Source organism: Brachyhypopomus gauderio, chromosome 1, assembly GCF_052324685.1.
Source record: "Brachyhypopomus gauderio isolate BG-103 chromosome 1, BGAUD_0.2, whole genome shotgun sequence".
Lineage (NCBI taxonomy): Eukaryota > Metazoa > Chordata > Actinopteri > Gymnotiformes > Hypopomidae > Brachyhypopomus > Brachyhypopomus gauderio.
Window position 1 is genome coordinate 45,784,504 of NC_135211.1, and position 26,082 is coordinate 45,810,585.

Here is a 26,082-nt window from a genome sequence, read left to right on the forward strand (position 1 = left end):
TCTTAGTCTTGGTGTGCAGAGCTACACAATCACACTGTCTAATGTAACGTGTTCAACAATGGCAGTGGGGTTTCGTGCTGTATATTCTTTGGACCAGATCTAGGCTCGTGAAAGAGCTGGTAAGTCTTGGAGGATAAATTCAGTGACTCAGACCATGTAAATAAAGATTTAATTTGGGGATCTTACAAACCTGGAGATTATCAGCACATCAGGTGAATGGGTAGACAGAATAAAAAATAAATAAAAACATACATGTGTGTGTGTGTGCGTGCGTGCGTGCGTGTGTGTCTCAGTCCAGTTCCGTAGTATTCTCTTCTGCATGCAATTGCTTTATCTCTTTTTCAGGACTTGGCTCGCCACTCCTTACCGGAGAAATCAGAACTCAAGAAGGGCACCTGTGGATGGGGTGTCCTGCTATCAGAGCTGGTAATCACTCAAGGCTCCAATAAAACCTGACCTGTACACCAAATAGGCATAAAGTCACGTTTTTCCCAACATAGCACAATCCCATTGTGTACACACACATATATACCACATACAACAAATAAATCTTGTAACAATTCAAATGAATCATATAACTTAAATTCACAGGAAAATAAATAGACAATATGACAATAACCATATTAACTGTCAATAAAATTAATAATCTAATACAAAACATTCTATAGCTTTTAACTGTACAATTTTATAATATGATTTTATGAATAATATTACTTATAGAGCAATAACAATATTTGCCTGAGCATATAACCTTAACTGCTCAGCAAAGCTAAGAACATAAGGGAAGCATAGCATAGCTACGTTTTAGCATAGCTAAAACATGGGCGATAGGCACCATCAGGTGACCATAACAGGTAACATCAACCATTTTCATTCGCGCACATGGTACCGCCATCTTACACACACAACTACGTTGAATGTGCAGGGCTCTGCAGATATATATATATTTATTAACTACTTGGTAATGCTAACATCTTGCATTTAATAAGAGACAAACTAATATCAAACTGAGCACCATTCTGAACTCATTTTACAGTTAATAACCGCTTTAATTCACAAAACACATCTTACCAAAGCTCGTTAAACACATGCAATGTCAAGATGGGGTTCCAGGAACTCGTCGATATGTCTCTCGTAACAGTTTAATTGAAAAAGGAAAGCTCAGATGCACGTCTGTGCTGAACAAGCGCGAAGAGAAAAGAGAGAGATAAAGTTTGTACCAACCTTCAAATTATGTGGTAGGAGGGGCTTAAACCTGATTGGCTAGTAGCCTACTTCCTTAGTTCAAAGGAGTAAAATAAATATGCTTATATAATTTTATGTTTATTTAATTACTGCGAATAATTAATTATTTTATATTATTTTATTAAAATATAAAATACTGTATAATTATTTTATAATCAACTGAGCAATATTTATACCTGGGTTACACCCTCCCCCTCAAAATATATGCAAGTCCCATTGCATACAGGTAATTACACAACTTTAGAGTGATGCAACGATAGGTTAGGAAGAGTTTCTACAGTTTCAAAACTACTCATAGAATCAATAATGGCTGTGTTAAGACTTTGGAATAGGGAATGGACAACTGAAATAAGTGGGTTCCCTAATTGGGGATAATGGAACTTTTTAGGCTGTACAGGAATTCTATGGGAACGCCTCACAGAGGTTTCTGTGTCAACAGGTCCTGCAGGTTCGTTACTGGTGCTTGCTGTCATTTCGCTAAAATCAGGATCTTCAGACGCTCTGGGGACATCAATCATCGGACAAGGTAAGTAATTTTCTTTTGCTTCCACAGGACTTTCAGCAGATTCATCACTTGAGCTTGCTGTTACTTCGGCAGAAACTTCACATACCTTGGGAACATCGGTTGTCAGGTGAGGTAAGTCAGGTAGGTAATTTTTTTCCTTCTCAATAGGTTTTACAGCAGGTACGTCATAATCAGTTGTGGTTTCTCTAGACAATCCAAGGGGTTCATCACCAGGATCAAGAATGTAGTCAACAGGTAAGTTACTGATGGCACATTTTGCAGGCATGCTTGCATTTGATGTAGCTTGTGCTACTTCAGGTATTCTGGGAACATCCACAGCAGAAACCGCAGGTACCTTTTGATTGCTTTCTTCACTGTGCTTAGTATCACCTTTCATTTCCGCTCCCTCATTCTGAGTAGGAATGGGTTTCTTGGGATCATAGACACACAATTTGGTAAGTCTAGACTCTCCTGCCGGGAATGGTGCAGGGAGGAGGTTCAACTCATTATCCTCTGGTTCTGATTCTAGGCTATCATTCATCTCACTAACCGTTTGTCTTGATCTGGTTCTGGGTCTGCAAGTCTTAGTAGATGGCATGGTGTCTTTATTTGGTGTTGACAGAAATCCACAGGGCAACAGCAGGTCTCTGTGTAAGGTACGTTGGGGACCATCTTTATTTTCAGGTTGGACTGTGAATACAGGTAAATTTCCTGCACGACTGACAACTACATACACATCAGCCTCCCATTTGTCAGCAAGCTTGTGTTTTCCTCTAATGCGCACATTCCTAACCAGAACCTTGTCTCCAGCTTCCAATTTTGATTCAGTCACCAGTTTATCAAATCTGCTTTTATTTCTTCCAGCAGACTTCAAAGCATTTTGGGTGGCTATTCTGTAGCTCTCCTCAAGGTGAGATTTCAGAGCTTTGACGTACTGCGAATGTGATATATTTGGGGTTTCCTTGACTGGTAGGCCAAAAGCTATGTCTACTGGCAGTCTTGGTTGTCTGCCAAACATTAGTTCATATGGCGCAAAACCAGTGACCTCATTCTTCGTGCAATTATATGCATGAACCAAAGGTTTTACGAAGTCACGCCAATGAGATTTCTCTTGGGTTGTCAGAGTACCGAGCATATTAAGCAAGGTCCGGTTGAACCTTTCAACAGGATTGCTCCGGGGATGGTAAGAGCTGGTTCTTGTCTTTTGGATTCCTGCGAGATTGCAGAGTTCCTTTATGGTTTTGGACTCAAAGTCCGGGCCTTGGTCACTGTGCAAGCGCTCTGGGAAGCCGTAGTGCACAATAAAGTTTTCCCACAAACATTTAGCTACCGTGCGTGCTTTCTGATTAGGGGTTGGGACTGCAATAGCATATTTTGTGAAGTGATCTGTTATTACCAAAACATCCTTCGTACCACTTTGATCTGGCTCAATGCTCAAAAAGTCCATACAAACCAGTTCTAAAGGTCTGGAAACTGTGATATTGACTAAGGGTGCTGCCTTTTCAGGTAAAGCTTTCCGTCTCACACATCTATTGCAAGTTTTGACCTTATGCTCAACATCCAAGGCCATTCTGGGCCAGAAGAATCTGGAACGCACAAGATCTAATGTGCGTTCTATGCCCATGTGGCCCATATTATCATGTAGGTACTCTAGCACTAGGGGGCGCAGTTTATCTGGCAATACCAACTGATGCTGTGTTTGCTCTCCTTCTTGTCGCCGTCTGTACAGGATTCCATTATGTACTTCAAGACGGTTCCATTCTCTTAGTAATAATGGCAATTCAGGTAGTTCGGCTCGCACAGTTGGACATGGCCTTTCCCCCGTCTCTAACTGAAATATCACCTCACGAAGACATGAATCAGATCTTTGCTCTTCCCTCAAAGTAGTCATCGGAAAACTGAAAACAGACTCGGGTCCCTTTTCAAAAAGGTCTGGAATGGCATTTGCCTGAATGCACAGTGACTCCACAGCAGTGATGGGAGATCTGCAGTCACCATAATCACTCACAATGAAATGCTTCTCACACATGGCCATGATCACTTCCTGATTTATTTCGGATAGATCATAATCAGGTATGTGATGCTGGACAAACTGCTTCAGCCGTTCCTGTTCCTTTTGGGATAGAGAATCATTAATTAGTTCACCGTGAGGGCGTCTTGATAGGCCATCTGCATCTTGGTTTTTGTTCCCAGCACGATATTGAAGGTTGAATGTGAAGGTGGAAAGGGCTGATAGCCACCTGTAACCAGTAGCATCAAGTTTAGCAGAGGTTAATATGTACGTAAGGGGATTACTGTCAGTCACCACCGTAAATGAATTTCCATAAAGGTAATCTGAGAATTTTTCTGTTACTGCCCATTTGAGGGCGAGGAATTCGAGTTTGTGTGCTGGATACCTGGATTCGCTGCGCGAGAGCCCTCGGCTTGCAAAAGCAATTACTCTCATCTGGCCTTCTTGCTCCTGATATAAAGCAGCCCCAAGGCCGGTCGTGCTAGCATCTGTATGAAGAATGTAGGGCATTTTTGGGTCAGCAAACCCTAGAACCGGAGCAGAAGTGAGTTTCTCTATAATGGTTGTGAAGGCTTCTTCACAGTCAGGTGTCCATCTCTCAGTAAATGGCTCTTTTGGATCAAGGTATTTCCCACTTGTGTTGTGTGGCTTAGATCCTTTGCGTAATGGAGGGTAGCCGACAGTGAGATTCGTCAAAGGCTTAATGATCTTTGAATAATCTTTGATGAACCTTCTGTAATATCCAGAGAAACCAAGGAATGATCTGAGTTCTTTGAGGTTTCGAGGCTTTGGCCAGGTTTTAAGGGCTTCCAGCTTCTCAGGATCAGTTTCAACTCCATTCTGGGAGATCACATGTCCCAAGTAATGAACAGAGGACTGGAAAAACCTACATTTCTCTGGTGAGAGCTTCAATCCGTACTCTTTAAGCCGGTATAAGACTTTCAGGAGCCGTTGTTCGTGTTCCTCAAGCGTTTTTGAAAACACTATAATATCATCCAGGAAAACTAACACTTCTTTCAAATTTAGCTCTCCCATACACTTCTCCATCAACCTCTGGAATGTGCTTGGCGCATTAGTGATGCCTTGTGGCATTCTATTAAATTCCCAGAAGCCTAGCGGGCAGACAAATGCGGTCTTTTGCTTGTCACACTCCTCAACTTCAATCTGGTAATACCCAGATTTTAAATCGAGCACTGAGAACCACTTTGATCCATTCAGGGCTGAGAAGGACTCTTCCAGATTTGGTAAGGCATATGAGTCTTTGACAGTCTGTAAATTGAGCTTGCGATAGTCTATGCATAACCTCACAGTACCGTCTTTTTTTCGCACTACAACAATGGGAGAGGAAAAAGGAGACTCTGACTCTCTGATCACACCTGAATGTTGTAGGTCTTGAAGATGCTTTCTGACCGCCTCTATGTCTTGGGGGTGAATAGGTCTTGCACGCTGCTTGAAAGTAGTCTGATCATTAAGAGTAATGTGATGTTTCACATTGGATGTATGGCCGAAATCTAAGTCATGTCTGGCAAATACCTCAAGCACAGAGTTAAGCTTTTCAGAGATCCGTTCCTTCCATTCTGTAGACAGTGGTGAATTTCCAAAGTCAAAACCAATGCTGGTTTTAAGAGCTGAATCCACTGGAGTTGACCCGGAATCACCAACATTGTGCTCTTGGGTAACAATGTGCTGTACAGCATTTAACTCTGCAATGACTCTATTTGGAGGAATGATAACATCATGGTCCAATTCATTATGCAGAGTTACCTTGACTTTGTGTGTGTTTACAGATGGAAGGTGGATTAAAGAACTTGCAATGAAAATTCCACCTGGCAGTGATGTTGCTGATGGTGGTTCTAATACAGCGGACTTTTCCATGCTGAATTTGTTAATTCTCGCCTCTGCATTAACAGTGACTCTTTGCCTTGCAGGGATGAATGTTGGTTCCCTCCCGCACAGTTTCACCAGGCCTAGGGGACCTTTTGTGCTTTGCCCATGTCTCAACTGAAGTGTTTTCAGCACAGCGCGATACCCATAGTAAGGTGAGTAGTGCTTAGGAAGTTGAGCTCCAAAGGATTCTTTGTACAGAGTATCTAATGTGTTTGTTCCTATGAGAACTTGTGATGAGCCCTCTGTGCAAAGATCTGGGACAATTAAGGCTAGTGTGGAGACTTCAAATTCAGAACCAGTGATTTCTTTTGGGAAGGTGACTGCTACTTCAACATAACCTTCATAGGGTACTAGTTGGCCATTTGCTCCCCTGACTTCAAGCAAATCAGTTAAAGGTTTAATGGGCTGTTCAGTCAGGTTAGCTTTATAGAAGGACCAAGGAATAGTTGTTACCTGGGAACCAGTGTCTAAAAGGCATTGATGTTCTTGTCCAGAAATTCTTACTTGTGCGGTACACTTGGCACCAATTAACCCTTTTGGTAGTGCGTTGGCACCACAAGTAGAATGATAATGATTTGTTGCATTGTGCTTTTGATGGTTAGTGGGACATCTTGATTCTCGTGTTCCTGTTTGTCCCTCAACAGGAACAGTTACTCGTTTAAAGTTGCAGACTGTACTTCCCATCGGTGTTGCTTTTCCCTCAGTTCTTTCTTCTTTTGCTCAACTAACTTGGCATTAGGGGCGTTGCTGCACACATTAGCAATGTGTCCATCCTGTCCACACCTAAAACAGTACCAGGCTCTGGGTTTACTCTTCTGGACACCGTCCACAGTCTCAAAATGCTCTCTACTGGCAGAAACAGGCAAAACCTTTGTAGAACTGCAGGTGCTTTGGGTTTCAGCTATGCTTTTGGGTGTTTTAACTTTTGCCCTCACCTCCTTTTTCTGCTGCATAGACACTACCTGCGCTTTTAGCTCTGCGATTTGTCTTCTCAGCTGCTCTGTTTCAGAAGGGACTTCCTTTGTGGACATGGAATAATCATACACTTGGCTCACATCTTGACCTGGGTATGCTATTTGAGCATTGACATGAGTTCTTTGCTTTGATAATCCGAGATGTTGTTTCATTCGTGTGGTTTTGACAGCATGCTTGTCTTCCTCAGTCCTAAGGGACAACAAAAGCTCTGAAAAGGTGGGTGGACTGTCTTTTCTTTGCTTTAATCGTAGCTCAGAAATCAAAACATCGTCCCAACATCCTCTACAAAATTGCTTAAGAAGGTGTTTGTTGGATTCTGACATGGGAATGCCACCTCTTCTTACAGCCATACTCAATGCCCTCTGCAGCCTATGTAAGTAACTGGATGGTCGCTCGCCTGCATTCTGAAAAGTGTTCATAAACTTCGCGAACAACTCATCTCCATCTTCCACAGTACCGAATGCAGAATCTAGAAGCTCAAGGTATGCACTTGGCGTGGCATGCGGGCCTAAATGTCTGATGATATCTGTGGCGGGTGGTGCAAGGCTCTCTATAATCTTTCTGGTTTGGTGCATCTCAGGAAGAGTAGGGTCTTCTAACATGAGTTCTACATTGTTGCGCCATGTTTCATAATCTGCTTCATTACTAGAGCATGGAATCCTTCCCGAAAATGTTCTGAGTCGGAGTGCATTATAATGCTGTGATGCAACTCCTTCGCTCTTCACTATGTGTTCCACGATGACCCTTTGCACTTCAGTGGGGTTTAAGTCGCTAGTGCTTACCCTGTGTGATGACTTGGCAGCAAGTTTGGGTGTTGAGAGGGGTTGACTGTTACTGCTGACATGAGGTAACTGGGTTGTGCTCAACTTACTTGGCTCAGGAGTATGGTGTGCGGGGAAGACTTCCTTCTCTTGATCAGTTTCAGAACAATCATCATCACCACTCTTTACATTTTCTTCATCAGCAAGACTGAGTGATCTGGACATGTGACACAGCTCCTCCTGTAACACAGCACTAAAAGGCTTTCCGCTACGTTTAGCAACGTCTTTTAGTATGTTCAGGTATTTTAATGTTGCACCTGCACTGTCTTCACTTGGATATACACTAGACAGGGTATTTACATGATAAATCACAGTAGGATTGACTTTGTTCTGGTGCGTGAAAGGCAGAATAGATTGCAATGACTCTACTGCTGTACTATAATTGTACTCAACTATAGCATGGTTGTGCAGTTCGGAATCTGGGTTTGTGATAGGGATTACCCTGCTAATTGACCCATAGGTCTTTAAAACATCCATTAGCCCTTCATCTGACTCAGATCCTGTGATCCCCTTTACTAACAGAGAATTATGCACTTCTATGTTCTCTGACTGGATAATCTCCATGGTTCCTTTCCAATGCAAAAAATGCAAAAACAGGGCTGAACAATGTATTTAAACTATACGTGTAAGTTGGTCTCAGAAAAATCAGCTCTGAGTTACTTCAATTATTATTAGTTTTAACCAGCTCCTGGCTGGCTCGCCACTTTATGTAACGTGTTCAACAATGGCAGTGGGGTTTCGTGCTGTATATTCTTTGGACCAGATCTAGGCTCGTGAAAGAGCTGGTAAGTCTTGGAGGATAAATTCAGTGACTCAGACCATGTAAATAAAGATTTAATTTGGGGATCTTACAAACCTGGAGATTATCAGCACATCAGGTGAATGGGTAGACAGAATAAAAAATAAATAAAAACATACATGTGTGTGTGTGTGTGTGCGTGCGTGCGTGTGTGTCTCAGTCCAGTTCCGTAGTATTCTCTTCTGCATGCAATTGCTTTATCTCTTTTTCAGGACTTGGCTCGCCACTCCTTACCGGAGAAATCAGAACTCAAGAAGGGCACCTGTGGATGGGGTGTCCTGCTATCAGAGCTGGTAATCACTCAAGGCTCCAATAAAACCTGACCTGTACACCAAATAGGCATAAAGTCACGTTTTTCCCAACATAGCACAATCCCATTGTGTACACACACATATATACCACATACAACAAATAAATCTTGTAACAATTCAAATGAATCATATAACTTAAATTCACAGGAAAATAAATAGACAATATGACAATAACCATATTAACTGTCAATAAAATTAATAATCTAATACAAAACATTCTATAGCTTTTAACTGTACAATTTTATAATATGATTTTATGAATAATATTACTTATAGAGCAATAACAATATTTGCCTGAGCATATAACCTTAACTGCTCAGCAAAGCTAAGAACATAAGGGAAGCATAGCATAGCTACGTTTTAGCATAGCTAAAACATGGGCGATAGGCACCATCAGGTGACCATAACAGGTAACATCAACCATTTTCATTCGCGCACATGGTACCGCCATCTTACACACACAACTACGTTGAATGTGCAGGGCTCTGCAGATATATATATATTTATTAACTACTTGGTAATGCTAACATCTTGCATTTAATAAGAGACAAACTAATATCAAACTGAGCACCATTCTGAACTCATTTTACAGTTAATAACCGCTTTAATTCACAAAACACATCTTACCAAAGCTCGTTAAACACATGCAATGTCAAGATGGGGTTCCAGGAACTCGTCGATATGTCTCTCGTAACAGTTTAATTGAAAAAGGAAAGCTCAGATGCACGTCTGTGCTGAACAAGCGCGAAGAGAAAAGAGAGAGATAAAGTTTGTACCAACCTTCAAATTATGTGGTAGGAGGGGCTTAAACCTGATTGGCTAGTAGCCTACTTCCTTAGTTCAAAGGAGTAAAATAAATATGCTTATATAATTTTATGTTTATTTAATTACTGCGAATAATTAATTATTTTATATTATTTTATTAAAATATAAAATACTGTATAATTATTTTATAATCAACTGAGCAATATTTATACCTGGGTTACACTAAGGTTGAGTGTTGCAATGCAGTGGACAAGAAGAACGGAGAACAAGAAGAATAGTACTATGTATCACCAAGAAAAAAAATCTTATCCGTGGTTGTAGCGAGGAAGTGCGGAAGATAAAAAATGAGACGGGGTACGTGAGAGCGGTAGACACATGACGACGTCTTTTATGCCGCAATTTTTTGATGTGGAATTGCAATTGAAACTTTCACATCGAACGCAACTCGTTAGGACGTGGCGCGGTTGGGTAGTAGGAGAAAGCAAACTAGTATTTACCATTCACAAACAAAACAAAAACAAACGCGAGGGCACTGTTGTGCATTTCAAACCCCTAAGCACGCGCGTGCACGCGCACACCCACACACACCCACGCACGCACGTTGGTTTCTGTTCTCTTTTCTTATGTGATTTTTTTTATCCTTCACCACAAATGTTTCAAGAGCATGTCACTCTTTCAGAGATCGGACCGGGTGAGTGGGGACTCCAGTTACTAATATTGTTTCTTTTCTCACAGATTTCGCGGGTCAGCGCCTTTCGAGATGGCTGTGCGCGTGCGGGAGACGAGCTCGCTCCCCTCCGTCACGCTCTCTCTCTCCTCTCTCTCTCTCTCTCTCTCTCTCTCTCTCTCTCTCTCTCTCTCTCTCTCTCTCTCTCTCTCGCTTGCTCGACGGAGGGTGGACACAGGGCACCCTGGCCTTTCTATGTATTAAATATGGATGGCTGCTGTTCGATCATCTCCTCGGTTAACGCTAGAATATAATAAGTGATATGACAGTTGGTTGGCAGTTCTGACCACCGGCGAGGTCGAAGAATAAAAAAATTGCATGGAGCGGTGTGACTTTTTGTGTACACGGGCGGGGAGTTAATGAATGTTTGAATGAATTTGTGATTTTGCAGGTGAATTGTAGACCTGAACCTGTTGAAAAAGGCTTTTTGTAAGTTGCCTTGTTAAAAAAACCAATAGCTGACTATACACTAAATAGTTTATTTGTCTTTGCTGGTGTTTAGGTCAGTGTAAGCAATTAGGCTCCATAGCAGTTTAAGTATCCTCCATTGAAATTAATTTTTTAAATTCTAGATGTAGAAAACAGCTTAAGGCCTGCTATGACTTTAGATGTACACACACACACACACACACACACACACACACACCACTATTAAACCATCCTACTGCAAAGCAGTGCTTGACATAAACTGTCCAATTAGTTTAAATGCCTCCCTCCACAACAGATTTTGTAGTCTTGTAGGAGTCACTCCTGAGCAAATGGTAACATAAAAGCTCATCACTCCAGGTTGGCATCTGACCCTCCCAGTTTCTCTTGCTTTTGATATGTGTTTTTTTAAGGGAGGAGATACTGCTGACAGTGTCGGTCATTTGCAACTCCGTCTTTCTTTGCTAACTCTAAGATTTTCTGCTGGGATGCTCAGGTGTATTGCGAGAGGTATTGAAGTGGCAGTTTTCGCCTACGGGGAGGAGTGGGGGTCTTGTTCACAGTGGGTGCACGCCGTCTGCTTCCCTCGCATGATCCGTCTTCGTTAATCCTCAGGTTCAGATTAAAGTGCAGAACTACAAATAGGTCCTTAATGGACCATGTGATAACCAACGGTACACCCATGAACCACGTGGCGGGAAAGTGTCAGCTTAGTCAGACGCGCTTTACACACACTTGCTTCATTACAGTACTTCGCCAACGATGGACTTCAGTAATCAGTCATTATTAGTGTCTGCTAGGGTCGTGGCTCACTGCTTATGTGTTACAGCATGGGGGGGAGCGGGGGGTGGGGCTTTATTAATGCATAATTTGCATCCTCTAATCTCAATGTAAGTGACAATTTCAGAGCCATGAATATTTATTAGTCCGCCAGCCCTTGAGCAGTAACCCCTCACATTTATGTTCTGAACGCTGCTCGGCAGTGAATTAGGATCTGTTTACAAATGCACAGAGACACTGTTCCCTGTGTACTGTTTGATTGTAAGGACTTCATTTAAACTCATTAAAAATCATTCCTTTGAGAGAGAGAGAGAGAAAGAGAGAGAGGATAGCAGAAATCGTTTAGGACAAAAGTGCCTATTTCTACAAGTTCTGAGGTATTTTTTAGACCTGTTCAGTTCGCATTATATCCCTAAGGAATCTTTTTATGAACGAAACCGCTTCACTAAAGCAGCAAACGTCAGAGACGACCAGATTCTTCCTCCTTCGTGAGGCTTTTTTCTTCAAAACCAAGCGGTGTGTCACATGCACAGGCCCTGATATTAGACTGAAATGTTCAAAAAAAAAAAAAAAAAAAAAAAGAAAAGTTTACAGATTTGATATCATTTTTCGCACATCTTGAGTGTCAGACATTTGATGTGTTTCTCAGTGATTCATTGTGAGTGAAGCACTTTGTGATGACATGTTGAAAATCTCGTAATAATAAGAATTTATGTATCTATTATTCAGTGTTGATCTATAACTCTTCTGACAGGTGAAAATTTACATTCCTTGCATTGGAGCTACTAAAACGAATTGGGGAAAAATTCCTACCAAAGACCAAAACATTTGCTCAGATATTGCTAACAGAGGGCATAAACAATTTGGATGTGCATTTTATTACATTCCTAATTATTGTGCAATAGCCTTCATTGTTCAGAAAAAAACTGGCCTAACAGTAATCCCTAAGAATGGCTTTATGGTGTTTGTTGGACCCCTATATCACAAGATGAGAGATCTGAATGCCAGAAACCTGTGTGCTGTTTGTAGCTGGTGTGCAGGGAAACCTCCAAATGACTGCTCAGTCTCACACTCTTACATGTAAGTGTTGAGGCATTATGGACTTACATTTTCAGTGACCTCACTGCAGACCATGAGGTCGTCTGACGTGTTCGGTGCATAGTCGTTTCCAGACGTCACACTGGTCCTTTCTGCACACCACATAGCTTGCATGCATTGTTCATTAATAGTGTGCTTTTACGCAAAGCCGGTGTTGAGCCGAATTCAGCACCCCCACCATGAGATGCATCCTCTTCTCGGGAACTCACTCTCTGTTGACCCTATCTCAGAATCACTTTAGAGCTATATTATAGGAATAGGGACCAATTCATGTTGACTCCACGAGCTTCACGAATGTAACACCAGTGTAGCCAGAATTAGGAGGGGCAGGTGGTCTGCCAAAAAAGCATCACCGTGCAACTTTTCGTTTAAATTTCAACTTCAAAATCATTTTAACCACGTAGACACAAACAGACTGTTTTACAGATGCAACACCATAAAATTAAATATAAAATGTAATGTCAGTTAGAGAATACTGAATTATAATACTCTCAGTATTAAACATAACAGGATGCACTGCTGACAGGACTCAACACATGGGTTTTCTGACAGGCTGAAACAGGGACAGCATTCACATACAACACAGTACGTGTGGGACATAACTCCACCCAGAAAGCCGTACCGCACGCCCGCCCGAGATGGAGATGCATCTCCCCATGGGCGTGCCGAATTCGGCACAACACCGGCACACTTAAGCAACGGCTGCTCCCTCCGACAGACACTGCCAATCCACACTGCTGTTAATTGGTTAAATCTTTAGCAAGACTGAAGAATGGCGGAGAGAAGCATCGTCGGCGTCTGCTGCATGCGGTACGGTCGCGCAGGCCCTGGGTCCTGGTGCGGCGCTGGGAGGAGCCAGGAGATCCCGGGCAGCTATCATGTTCCGCACGGCGCACTTTGAGATTGAAGCCGAGCCACTTCCCTGCGCCCAAAACGATTGATCAAGAAATCACTTTGACACGTTGATGGGAGTGTCTGACGGACGGGCGGCTCCAACGGCGGCTCCACCTGTCAGGAGAGAATAAATTGCACGTTCCCTTCAATGATCACCTTCTGATCTCTCCCTTACTGAGAGCAAATAAAAATCGTGGAACGAAGGTGCAGAAAACTGGGCGAAAAAAGAAAAAATAGGGCGATCACTGAAAATGTTTAAAGCAGAGCGCACCGACCGCAAGCTGGTGTGGGGAGCTCTCGTAGATAATGGTGGGTTTTAATTAGCTCTGAGGACTCTGAGTAGAACAGCTGCAACACAGTGAAAATGAATCACGTAATAACTGATGTGCAATACATGCCACCAGATGTTAAATGCATCTTTCTGTAACTTTCAATAGCAAAACTGAGCTACCTTCCAGAAAGGCATGTCTGTTTTGTTTGGTTCTGTTTTGTTTTTAGACATACAGTGTCATCAAAATACACATTTGAATGCTAATACATTAAAAGTATGGTATTCTTATCCACATAATCTAATTACAGTTTAACTAAGCTACCAGTAATTTAATCTAATTTAAGTCATTATCATGAGTATAAATTAAATTGTTGTAAGTTCTTAAAAACACCAGATATGCCAGGTGTGTGAAAAACCTCCATATCACCAGTACTCTCTATAACCATAACTATATGTAACCAGTACCCCATATTGCCAATACTCTTTGCTCCAACCTTTGCAAATCTATTTTCAGTAAGACCATGTTTAAAATGTATAAAACGTCTGCATTACAACACTGTCCTTTAAACTCTGCAGATGAAAATATGCTTTAGGATTATTATAATCGTTCATCATAATAAGATATCTCAAGGTGCAAGATTGGCTACATATGCTGTAAAAAATTAAATAAAAAGAAGTCTCACCACAGCCATGTTTCAAAGCAAATGTATGTCATAAATAATGTAGGCCATCATGTGTCAGAATGAGCTTCCCTGGATTCCATTAATTTAATAGAGTGCCTTCAGCAGTTGGTCTGCAGCCGTAAAAGAGCATTGACTCCTTGTTATAATAAGCTGAAAGGTGATCATTTGGTCAGCCAAGCATATAAGACCATCTCCACATCTCCATTAGGATCTTCATATATATATATATGAAGATCCTAGATATATATTTATATATATATATATATATATATATATATATATATATATATATATATATATATATATATATATATATATATATATAAAATCTACACACACACACCGAGGAAAATATGTTTTTGAACCCCCTGCGACTTTGCAAGTTTTTCCACTTAAAAAATCATGGAGGTGTCTCAAATGTTCATCTTAGGTGCATGTCCACTGTGAGGGACATAATCTAAAAAAAATCCGGAAATCACAATATATGATTTCTTTGTAGTTTATTTGTGTGTTACTTCGGCAAATAAGTATTTCAAAATCAATGTTAATATTTGGTACAGTATCCTTTGTTTTCAATTTCACAGGTTAAACATTTTCTTTAGCTTTTCACCAGGTTTGCACACACTGCAGCAGGGATTTTGGCCCACAGATCTTCTCCAGATCAGCCAGATTCCTGGGCTGTCACTGAGAAACACGGAGTTTGAGCTCCCTCCAAAGTTTTTCTATAGGGTTTAGGTCTGGAGACTGGCTAGGCCACTCATTTACATTTACATTTACGGCATTTAGCAGACGCTCTTATCCAGAGCGACTTACAAAGTGCTTTGCATCTGATCACATTCTTGGTTATCCTGGCTGTGTGCTTTGGGTCATTGTCATGTTGAAAGACCCAGCCACGACCCATCTTCAGTGCTTTTACTGAGGGAAGGAGGTTGTTCCCCAAAATCTCGCAATACATGGCCCCGGTCATCCTCTCCTCAATACAGTGCAGTCGTCCTGTCCCATGTGCAGACACCCCCAAACCAGTGGTGGACGAAGTACACCAATTATGTACTTGAGTAAAAGTACAGTTACCTTGCATTGAATATTACTCAAGTAAAAGTAAAAGTATTCACCTCAATTTTTTACTTGAGTAGAAGTACAAAAGTATCTGCCTTCAAAAATACTTAAGTATTAAAAGTAAAAGTAAAAACCTTTTTTTTCTTAGCGTCACATCAAAACCCCTAGGCCTACTCGATCAAAAGGTGAACAGGAAACAGTGCCTTACATTTGCCTAGCAAACACAAAATACACAAAACTAGCCTATATTATCCTCACAACATTCATCTCCAAACTTTATCCATATTAATAATTCACACTAGAAAGGTAGACAAGTGGACAAACAGTTTAATATGAAAACATAATTCACCACCAAACAGAACAATAATTTCGAACCGGCCACTTCAGTCCTAGCTTGGGGGACTTTTTCTGAGGTTCTACGTTGTCCACCACATGGCGGGACAAGGAAGCTAGAAGCTCTAGCACCTAGAACTAGAACTGTGTGCAGCCCAACCAACTGAACTCATAATATTAAACTTGGCCGAATAATTAATATAATAATAATCAGAGTTGCCAACTCTCACGCAATGAGCGTGAGACACACACGCATTGACTGTCTTTACCAGAGACCGTTTTCACTCGCACTACACTTCACATACATCCGATTTCTCACACTGAAAAAAACCTAGTTTATTTACCTCTGATCTACATCTATGATTCAATGAGTTACTAGTTCGCTGTGGCGCCAACCACTGGCGATCGATCGCGACATAATACTTAATTTGTGTCCAACAATTTACACTCGCCGCCACCCCCGCCAACATTTTACACACATGCCGCCGCCCCGCCCCCCAACCCTGATAATAATAATTTTAATAATTTTGCTTCGCTCATATTTACTTGCTTTCTCCTCCCTCATATGAATGAATTGGCTTGGCCAAATTCGCGTGTATGTGTCCCCGGCTTTAACGTTTGATGTGGGAGTCTCCTGTGTTAAACTGGCGCTTCTCCACAGATTGCAATTCGGGTACTAGCACATTGCTTTGGATAAAAGCATCTGTTAAATGTAGTGTACTTCAATGTGATATAATGAACCGGGGTATATAAACCTACTAATCTAATGGTGAACTTACTTCGATGTGTTTTTTCAAGTTTGACAGCGAGTTCATAAATGATGACAGCGATGTGTTCTTCAGAATGCAGAGGAGGAATACGAATAATTATTCTTTTCGAGGAATACAAACACTTCGGCTAAATAAGGCCAGGGGTGTTGGGGGAAGACATCTGTTGCAGCCATGTCAGATCCTCAGCCATTTAGCGTACAAATCTTAATCTCTTACTGAGCGCTGATTGGTTATAGTCTGTGACATGGTACACTTTTACCTTTCGGTATTTTATTAAACGTTGATTTAAAAATGAAAAAGGAACAAGATATTTCTGTAAATGTAACGAAGTGAAAAGTACAAATTTTCGCTTTGAAATGTAGTGAAGTAAAAGTATAAAGTCTTACCAAATAAAAGTACTTGAGTAAAGTACAGATACATGGAAATGTTACTTAAGTACAGTAACGAATTACATTTACTTACACTGTAAAAAAAAAAACGTAGATTTTACGGTAAAACGCTGGCAGCTGAGGTTGCCAGAACACCACCATAAAATTACGGGTATAACATTTTTTTCTTTAACGGTTGGAAGGCAAAGTCATTGTTGTTTTTACGGTTAAAACTGGTGCTGGAGTCAATATTTTACTGTAAAAGATAATGTTTTAACTGAATAAAAAAACAATGTTTTTCCCTAAAATTAACATGAAAACAACCTACATTGTAAAAAAAAAATCTGTTAAATTTACGGTAAAAGACTGGCAGCTGTGGTTGCCAGAACTTTACCGTAAAAAATGTCTATCTCTATGATGAACACATTACAACCATTATTATTTTACAGTATTTGATTGTGAAGTCCAACTTCACAGTAAATTACTGGCAGGCCGCCATCACTCGGGCTGCCCAGTTGTTGCCACATTTTAAGACAACAAGGAACTTTTATTTTGCCTTGGCAGCGTAATCATGCATGAAGCCGTGATCACACGTATTAAAAACAATACGTGAAACATGAGGGCAGGTCATTAGCACTGTAACATTACACAAACACGGTAGGTAGACTCAGACACTGTACAACTACATAAACTAATACAGGGAGACTTAAACTAACAAAACATATAATCAAATACATAATCAACAACAGCATGTCATAACACTTACACATAACGCGTATCAATAACGGAGCCGCGGGGGCTCATGGGAAGTAGCGCCGCCCCCAGTGGACCGACGCTACACACTTTTCCAGACTTTAAGCAGAAAAGCCTTACATTTTCTCAAAAATCAGCAGTGCGCCTTGTATGTGCACTGAATTTAAAAATCTGTCCCTGACACAGATACGTAATGTGTACGCTGGCAGCGATAAACTAACCAGAGAACATTACGTAAAACATAATTGAGTAAAGAACAGCGGGAGAAACGTCTCTACAGTCACCATTCGACTGAAGGCAGCAATGATAGCGCAAGACTTGAATATCGAAAACTTTTAAGTGCAGCTTATGGTCCAGAAAATACGGTATTCCTTATATGTATAAATATTTGACCCATATTTACAAAGACAATTTCTAAAATGGCAGTACATTGTCCTATATTTCAACATGCTTTACCTTTCAGCACTGGCCATGTTTTTAGCATTTTCTTTCTGTAGAAATCAACGTGCGATTTTGCTGATTGATGAATGGTTTTCACTGTAAAATTACTCATCAGCAAAATCTGTAATTTAGACTGAATTTTTTTTTTATTTTTAGGGTAATTCCTTGTTTACTACATTACGGAATTTTCCAATATATTTTACCTAAAATATTGAAATTAACATTTAAAATGTGTGTTTTCTACATATTATGACTGTAAAAATTAATTTTTATACTGTTTATTTTTTTAAAGTAAACTATTGCATCTGTTACAGTAATATACTGTTTTCTACTTTACGATCTTTTACTGTTGCTATTTTATAGTTTATTACCGTAAAATCAACAGACATTTTTTACAGTGTAGTTACTGTCCACCACTGCCCCAAACCATGATGCTTCCACCCCCATGCTTCACAGTAAGGAGGCTTTTGGTGTACTCATCATTCTTCGTCCTCCAAACAAAAAGTTCTGATCTCATCTGACCACATCATCTCCCATGACTCCTCTAGATCATCCAAATGGTCGTGGGCAAACATAAGACGGGCCTGGTCGTGTGCTGATTAAAGCAGGGGAACCTTCTGTGCCATGCATGACTTTAAACTTAGTGTATTATCCACAGTAACCTTGGAAACAGTGGTGCCAGCTCTCTTCAGGTCATTGACCAGCTCCTCCCGTGTAGTTCTGGCCTGATTCCTCACCTTTCTTAGGATCACTGCTACACCACGAGGTGAGATCTTGCATGGAGCCCCAGTGTGAGGAAGACTGACAGTCATGTTTAGCTCCTTCCTTTTTCTAATAATTGCTCCAACAGTTGATCTTTTTTCACCAAACTGCTTGGCAGTTGTCCCGTGGCCCTTTCCAGGGTGTTCAAATACTCATTTTCGTCACTGTATATATAATTTATAATGACTGTTTGTCATTTATTTAGATATTTAGATCCACTGTGAGGAAGGTACTGGAATGCATCCGTCTGTTGTCGGACACCCATGAGGGATCTGATATTAAAATCCACTATCTTGTTCTGCATTTATATGTATTAAGGGGGAAAGGCATGGGAGGTTCCTTAGGGATGTAATCAAGGTGGAGGTCACTGAGTATCTTATCAGAGGGTGGAAATATCATGTCAAATGCCTCGGCCTAATTGGAAATGCAGATTAGATGTTTGCCAAGTTAAATGACATTTTTTATTCTGGACATGAGGGCCTGTGGTTGCTAATATCATTACAAAAGCAAAGCAGTGTTACTATAATATTCTGTAATGTGCATAATTAAAAATGAAATATGGTTCGTTTGCCATGCTCTTGCAACAAAAAAGATGATAATTTTAGTCATTCTAGCATTTTGTCATCTCAACTAACCAAATAAGTACAAAAAGGAACTTAAGTGTGAATCCTTACGTGTAAATGTATCAAAGCAAATAGGTTTTAAAGTGAAATCCACAGTGTTGATGTTGGGATCTGGAGTTGTCAGGCAGATTAAGGGTGATAATCCCAGTGGCAAACACTGCTTCTCACCTCTGATGACAGCATGATCATCAGAAGAGCATCTTCAAAACTGGAATTACTGATAAATATGAACCTGTGCACTGAAACACAGATGGAGACAGAGATAGACTGTCATATATGCTTAGCATTAATACTAGTACAATATTATATATCAGTACTTTTTTTTTACTATTTACACTTAGCAATTAGCATGGTTCTGTGTATAATATAATTCAAGCCTATTTATCCAAACAAAACAAATGTGATGCTAATGCTAAGCATTTTCTACGTGTGAATATGATGATGTTTTTAGCTGCCATCCATTTGAGGATGAACTCCATTAACTTTCCAAGTCCATACCTGTCTTTGATTATTACCACCCTGCTATCTTCAAATGCTAATACGTTTTTGGGTGCAGAAGTTAGGAGCCTTGCTCTGCTCGTGAACATAAGTAAACAAATCATGTCTTCTGCCGAGATGTATTTTCCGCCGTCGTAAATAATCATAATCACTGGATTTGATGGCGGTGACAACTGAATGTTTTATCATACCGATTTGACATCAGACAACTCCCCTTACAATATAAGAGGGATCTCTGTGAGATAAAGAGGGAAGATTTCATCCAAAAATTACTCTTATGACAGGAATTCGATCTTCGAGCGCATCTGCCTGCACCATCTACATATGCATAATAACAAAGTCCCCACGCAGTTCCCGCCAGAGTTAACGTCAAAGTCATACGGAACATGAGGCGTTGGCGAATATGTCACTGTCGCTGTCAGCTTACTGACACATCGCGTGACCTTCCGTGCCTTCCACATCGCACGGGGCCATATCGTCGTTTGTCACAACGCGGATCATTATGGGCGAGTCACGTGTGATGATCTATCACGTGTCGGCAGACGCTCGTCTAGCATCTTCGTTGCAGTCATTTGTAAAGTAAAGCATCCACTCAGACCAGCCAGGGTCCACAAGGTGACTCCAGAGGGCCCCCGGCAGACAAGATGTTACCGTGTCATTATCTGTCACGATTTCCCAACAGCTTGGGAACTTGGGTAACACCTTTCTTCTTCCTCCACCATGTCTCTCAGCTCAGACTGGTTTACAAGGCCTAGTGGGTGGTTAGACTTACAGTGGTGCGTGGAGTGACTAGTATGTTAAGCACTTGAAAATGGGGTATATATGGAGAAAGAGAGAGAGAACTGCAAATATAAAGCTTTTTCATAGGATATATGAAACCTTTAGGATTGGAGAAAGTTTTTATTTTAGATGTCGTGTAGATAAATGAAAATCAAGCTAATAATACACATGATTCATAGCAGTGCTAAAATTCAAGTGCTAACATATACAGCGCAATATAAGCATCCATCAGAGCTTAGAGTCACCACTGTAATTTCCCATTACTTCATGGATGGTTTTATCCATTTGTTGTGAAGTGGCTGCAGAAGTGGTCTCCTCCTATGTCGTCCACGTCTTCGCCGTAGCCCCTAGCTGTCTCCATCCCCGAACAGTGCTGTACATACTGCTGGTGCACTTCATGGATTTTTTACGCGTTTCCGTGGCAATTCTTCACCATAACTTTTGACTGAACCTCTGCTATCGAAAAGCAGCAATGTCTTTTATCTCACCACTGAAAGTTTGTTTTGTCACCAGTTTTCTTCCATCAGTATCTTTCAGATAGTCGTGTGATAATAGCTGGTATTCCTTTTGCACCTCGGCATAACGACTGCGACGTGTTAACATCTACCAAGGACAGACTTGTAATGGCGAGAGAGAGGGTGGCACCGCGATTCCTGCGTGAAACAATGCACTGCCAAAAAGCAAACGGCACATGATGACTTTTGCCTTTCCTTTAGCCCCAGAATGTAACAAGAATGTCCAAGAATAGCATTCATGAATTATGCAAATGTATGAATTATGTGCATTTATGAATTATGCGCATTTTGCACTCTGCATGCCACAGCTTGTGTGCTCCCGTTCTCTGAAGTGCGCTTTGTGAATAGCAGGCACGCCTCAACAAAGGCCGTTCCCTCCGACAGACACCGAGGAACCACGTTGATGTTTGGTGGGTGAATCTTAAATGGGGCTGAAGAATGGCAGTGAGGAGAATCGGGAGTTCCTGATGTGAGAAACATCTGGAAACGTCTACGCCCTGAACGACACAATTATGCCTGTTTAATAGTGATGTAAAACAACCTCCGGAATAAAGTTTTGGGATTATTTTTTTTTTTTGCCTCAGTAAGGATGCTGCTCTTTTCGCCTTTCGTATGAAGATGCATGTTATCCATTTTTAAAGCCAAACTCCCCGAGAGCTTCATTTGCCCTCTGTTCATGCCTTGTGAGAGAAGGCAGTTTATTTATTTACTGAAATCATCTAAGAAGGAAGCGACTAGCTGGGTGAGAAATCCCATTACCTCGGCACAGGGGAGGACGGCGCTTTATGTCGGGGTGCAGGCCGAGGGGAGTGAAGTCGTAGGCAGAAAACACGCCGGGAACGTCTGAACGGTCCCCTTTCAATTACAGGCTGAGCGGGACCGTCGTGTCTGCGGAGATGTCGTTGGATATGCGGTGGAGTCGTGGCAGTAGTAAGACACCTGGGACAAGTCCGGGTCCCAGACCTGCGCCGTCCACACCAATACAAAGGTGTGAGATAGGGCGCAGATGCTGCTGTGGAATGCATTGGAGCGGTCACCCTTTGTGATCTGTTTCTCAGGGAGACACGACATGAGGTTTTATACACCTGCAGTCCTGCTCACACCATTCAACACCCTGTACTCTCACCGCGGTTGCACTCACACGGTATTCGCCGCACGTTGTAGACCTAAAACGTACACCCATGATTAGAAACCCAGCAACAACGACATGAATATTCTAGCAGTCAGCTAATGCTTTTTCTGTGCAGCTGACTTAGTGTTTGAGCTCATTACAACACTATACTTTGTCAGTTTTACTGAAGAACATGGACACGTCTCCAATAAAAAAATTTCAAGTTTCAGCAAATGTATACCATTTACCATCTCAGAATTAGGCTCCGAATTAGAAATTTAAATCATTTTCTGGATAATGTTTTATTCCATTGTATATGATTGCTTTATAACTGTCTTCCATCAAGGCATGATGACACAGGCGTGTTCATGTAATCCATAAAGGAGGGTTCCTTTAGCATCGTTTACGCATGAGACAGACATTAGACTGAACTGCTTCTCATTCAGCCCCAGCAGCTCTGCATGGACTAAGTGACTTTCATGTAAATGGTATTTTATGCAGCTGTAGTCTAACCCTCTGTGCTGATGGCAGTCACTGATGGCACGTGAGAATGTGGGAGTCACTGATGGCACGTGAGAATGTGGGGGGTTGGCGGCGAAGGTTTTACTTCCTCGGCTGCGTGAGAAATGAACACTTGTGCATTTGTGTTGAATAAGTGCCCAACGTAACTTTCTGTTTTTGTGTAGAAAAAAACGAAAAAAAAACGTGTTTCATGTGTACTTGTGTAGAACACGTGCTACTTCTGTAGAACACGTGCTTCATGTGTACTTGTGTACAACACATGCTTCATGTGTACTTGTGTAGAACACGTGCTTCATGTGTACAACACATGCTTCATGTGTACTTGTGTAGAACACGTGCTTCATGTGTACTTGTGTAGAACACGTGCTTCATGTGTACAACACATGCTTCATGTGTACTTGTGTAGAACACGTGCTACTTGTGTAGAACACATGCTTCATGTGTACTTGTGTACTTACATGCAGGGTTTGAAGGACAGTTGGCTTTTTTGTTATTTTCTTCTTTTTGCTTTCCAGGAATGTGGAATACATTGAAATAATGTTTGTGTTGATCTCAACAAAGTCTACTGAAAAGATGTTTCAAAGAAAAACATAGACAGAAGTCCACCAAATTTCAAAATCCCTCAAACGGGCTTCTCAGAAAATGGGGTTGAAGTGATTTAGGGAGGCACTGGAAAAGTGTGCAAACAGAATGCAGGTTTAATTTAGCTCCAGACAAAATAGCAGACAGAAGGATGGTCAGACAGAAAACATACGGCCGGGGGGAACGGGGGGTGGGGTATTGCTTTGATGGATTTGATCAATAGCCGATTGGTGAAGTGCTTGGGGAGGGGGGGGGTTGCTGTAGTGGAGGGTGTGGTTGCAGATCTCTGAAATGCTCGCTGAGGACCAGAAGTACAGGAAGAGTTCTCATACGTTTCTGATTAATGGTTTGTCTCCTACATTGTGCTAATCGCTTGGGACAGAGGAATATGGAGTCTTCTTAAAAATTATTGGAAGAGTGAGTGTGAATGTATGTTGTGTGCTGGAGGACGCACACATACACACTGAACATGCTGAGCGTGATATTTATATACTGACTGACATTCTGTCTACTCTTTTAATAGCACCACCAAACTTATACATGAACTTTCACTGGTGAGGTGAAGGGTATAATTTCCCTTGTCAGTCACATAAAGACACAGGTATTACCCAATACTTCTGAACGTTTTTTCCTGGACTCTGTTGGGTGAAACCAATCAGATTCCACTTCATGCCGTCCCAATTCCAGGTTGCTTTGTTTCCAGACACCACCATGAAGCTCTTGATGGCTGCAATCAAAGATGGCCGTATCCGCCACCCTTTATTAGAACGACGAGGCGAGAGAGCTCATTGTTCAGATTTAAAGCAGGCCGTCTGTTTGCCGGTCACAGGTGCTGCGTTTATGGAGACAGAGTGATGGCTCCAGCCAGTGGAACGTCTCTCTGTGGTCAGTGTGAGGTCCGGGCTGCGTTCATCACGGAGACAACTTTACAGCCGCTTCACATGAGGGAGCTGCCGGGCGTCTTCATCGGAGGGCCGAGGTCGTTTCATTACCCCTGCTTTCCTCTCATTAGCTCCCATGCTCACGATCCTAGTAAATCTACCATCAAGGCCCGGCAGAACGGACAGAAAATACGCTTACAGGGCTGATTCCATTATGATAACGTTCAACCAACGACGTACGGGGACGCTTAAATTACAGTGACGTCCATCGGTAACGTTCGCTGGCCGAACGCGACCTCACGCGTTCTCAAACGATACACCAGTTGGAACTACTGCCACGTTAGAAATAGCCGTTTTCCTCCTCTTGTGAGTTTTTGAGATACGGTTGGATGACGCGTTTTTTCGCAGTAGATCTACTCAGTGACCTCCTCTTTTGAGCCTGCTGGTAAACACTCATAAGAACTGAGCTGAACATCACCATGGCAACCAAAAGTCCTGATCACTCTTTCCTGTGGGGGGCAAAAAACTTCTTCTGGCAGTTTGGCTTGTTTCAGAAGAGCAGAACTGAACGCTGTTTACTTAATTCCTGTAGCCAGATCGTCCCTGCAAAGCTGCTCCTGGGCCTTAGCACAGAAATTTTAATGGCTTTATGGTCCCATTTTTAAGTGTGTATTCTAACAGAGAGTTGTGAAAACAGCCAAGCATGTCTGGGCTTCTTGTATCCTCCACAAACCAGACACTCATGTCAAGCAGAAGACAGGCGGCGTTATTGAATTTGCTGACATTGCCAGCACAGTTGGTTTGGGGTGAAGATGTGCTGGAGGGAGTAATCAAACATTGAGCCTTCTTCCACCCCCTGATGACCCTAGAGCAGAACTGAGAACACACACGTAGCATAACGTAGCTTCTGAACACTTGATCCGATATAGGGACACGAGACTCGAAATATGACAAGCTTGCAGCTTGTAACAGCCTTGTTGAGAAACGCTACCATAAATAAACAAAGAATGAAATAAATAAATTTGTCTTTATAGTCAGCAGTGCTGTGGAAGTGGCCAGCCGTTTTAGATCTTTGGGATTTGAGATCTCTAGCGATATTTCGCAGACAGCATTGTGATGCCAAACGCGTCCAGGGGAAGTCACAAACAGCATATGTGCGCGCGGTGACAGGTGCCCAAATTTAACATGAGCAAACGGCACCGTGCCGGCGGACGCGTGACGCTTCGGTACGGTACCACATCACGCCGACGCGGCCGTTCAGTGCATCATTTACATAACACAGGAAATCACAGGAGCAAACTTGTCATCCATCACGGGCTGCTGGAGTAGGCGCGCGGGCGCAGAGAGTCTCTCGGCGTGATCAAAGACTCCGGTTACAGGCTGTTGCGTATTAAGACACCAAGGTACCGCTTCAGAGACAGGGTGGGGTTTTTTTTTTTTTTTTTATTACCAGGAAGTATCAAGCAACCCCACTTCAGAGTTCATCCCATTTATCCTATCCTTGCTTCGAACATGAGCAAGAATCACACACAGATTTAACTCATGCTGTGGGACTTTAGGGCATTTAATTCAAAATGAGTCCATAGAATGATTCACTGATCTGTGGTCTCGATAGGCCGTAGACAGTAGAGCATTAAAGGCAGTTCTGGTGATGTGATTAATGAAGTTTTAGATGTCTCCCAGAGAACCCAGATCTGGTAAGAGCTCATTCAGCTGCAGAGGTATAGCAGTGGAGCCTGGTGGCTATTTTGGGAAGGTCTCTCTCTCTCTCTCTCTCTCTCTCTCTCTCTCTCTCTCTCTCTCTCTCTCTCTCTCTCTGTCACTGAATATGGACCAGCCAGCCAGACATCTGCTGTTCACATTGGCAGGCTTAAGCACATGGCATTGCC

The 26,082-nt window shown here is 41.8% G+C and overlaps 2 long non-coding RNA genes across 2 annotated transcripts; one reads left to right on the forward strand and one right to left on the reverse strand.

The window, feature by feature from the left end:
* Window positions 1–279: 279 nt before the first annotated feature.
* LOC143522128 (uncharacterized) lies at window positions 280–8,568 on the forward strand. Its single transcript, XR_013132923.1, has 4 exons — window positions 280–426; window positions 1,685–1,771; window positions 5,690–5,800; window positions 8,456–8,568. It is a non-coding gene; the product is annotated as an uncharacterized LOC143522128 (long non-coding RNA).
* On the reverse strand, window positions 8,266–9,509 carry LOC143522122 (uncharacterized). Its single transcript, XR_013132920.1, has 2 exons — window positions 9,182–9,509; window positions 8,266–8,567 (listed from the first exon to the last, which is right to left on the reverse strand). It is a non-coding gene; the product is annotated as an uncharacterized LOC143522122 (long non-coding RNA).
* Between the last annotated feature and the right edge of the window lie 16,573 nt (window positions 9,510–26,082).